Below are 1,560 nucleotides of genomic sequence, written 5' to 3' on the forward strand. Positions count from 1 at the left end.
TGGATCACCACTTGATGATCCCAATATTCACCTGGCTATGTTCTTGGAGATTTGTGATACTGTGAAGATTAATGGTGTTACTGAAGACACCATTAGACTGAGATTGTTTCCCTTCTCTTTGAGGGACAAGGCTAGAGGTTGGCTACAATCTCTACAACCGGGAAGCATCGTTAGTTGGCAGGACATGGCTGAGAGGTTTCTTGCTAAATTCTTTCCTCCTGCCAAAACAGCCCAACTCAGGAGTGAGATTGGCCAATTCAAGCAAAATGATTTTGAGTCACTCTATGAAGCATGGGAAAGGTATAAGGACTTGATTCGACGTTGCCCACAACATGGATTGCCAGATTGGTTGCAAGTTCAGATGTTCTATAATGGGTTAAATGGGCAAACTCGAACTATAGTTGATGCTGCTTCTGGTGGAACTTTGATGTCGAAGACAGCTGAAGGTGCTACTGCACTTTTGGAGGAAATGGCCTCAAACAACTATCAATGGCCAACTGAGAGGACTTTGGCTAAGAAGGTTGCTGGAATTCATGACTTGGAGCCGATAGCAGCTCTTTCCGCTCAAGTAGCTACTCTATCTCATCAGATTTCAGCCTTGACAACACAAAGGATACCACAAAGTACAGAATATCTAGCATCTACAAGTATGATAGTTCCAAGCAATGAGGCGAGTCAAGAACAAGTTCAATATGTCAACAATCGGAACTACAACTATCGTGGTAATCCTATGCCAAATTACTATCATCCAGGGCTTAGAAATCATGAGAATTTGTCATATGGAAATACCAAGAATGTGTTGCAACCTCAACATCCTCCCGGATTTGATAGCCAACCAAGCGAGAGGAAGATGTCACTTGAGGATGCCATGGTTTCCTTTGTTCAGGAGACCAATGCAAGGTTTAAAAAGACTAATTCACGGTTGGACAACATTGAGACTCATTGTAGCAATATGGGAGCTGCTATAAAGAATATTGAAGTGCAAATTGGGCAACTAGCCACTACCATCAATGCCCAACAAAGAGGAGCTTTTCCCAGCAACACTGAAGTGAATCCAAAGGAACAATGCAAGGCCATCACACTTAGGAGTGGAAAAGAAATAGAGAGGTCACCATTGAAGGAGAGCAAGTCCACCCCTACAGCTGTGAACATTGGCCAAAGCAAGAATAAAGTAGAAGAAGATGAGATTGTCAATGACACACTAGAGGAGACCGACTTGCCTCCCACAATTTCATTTCCTGACAATCCTCCTATTCTTGCTCCTCCACTTCCTTACCCTCAGCGTTTTCAAAAGCAAAAACTAGATAAGCAATTTTCTAAGTTTTTGGATATTTTTAAGAAAATTCACATTAATATTCCTTTTGCAGATGCCTTGGAACAAATGCCAAACTATGTCAAATTCCTGAAAGACATCATTTCCAAGAAGAGAAGGTTGGAGGAGTTTGAAACAGTGAAGCTTTCTGAAGAATGCAGTGCCATTCTTCAAAAGAAATTGCCTCAAAAATTGAAAGATCCGGGGAGTTTCACTTTGCCTTGCACTATTGGAGATTCATTTTTTGA

At 41.6% G+C, this 1,560-nt stretch overlaps 1 non-coding gene across 1 annotated transcript; it reads right to left on the reverse strand.

Annotated features, from left to right (window-relative positions):
• Positions 1-232: 232 nt before the first annotated feature.
• Positions 233-339, reverse strand: LOC122314625. Its single transcript, XR_006243841.1, has one exon. It is a non-coding gene; the product is annotated as a small nucleolar RNA R71 (small nucleolar RNA).
• Positions 340-1,560: the final 1,221 nt, after the last annotated feature.

This window comes from Carya illinoinensis, chromosome 6, assembly GCF_018687715.1.
Source record: "Carya illinoinensis cultivar Pawnee chromosome 6, C.illinoinensisPawnee_v1, whole genome shotgun sequence".
Classification (NCBI taxonomy): domain Eukaryota; kingdom Viridiplantae; phylum Streptophyta; class Magnoliopsida; order Fagales; family Juglandaceae; genus Carya; species Carya illinoinensis.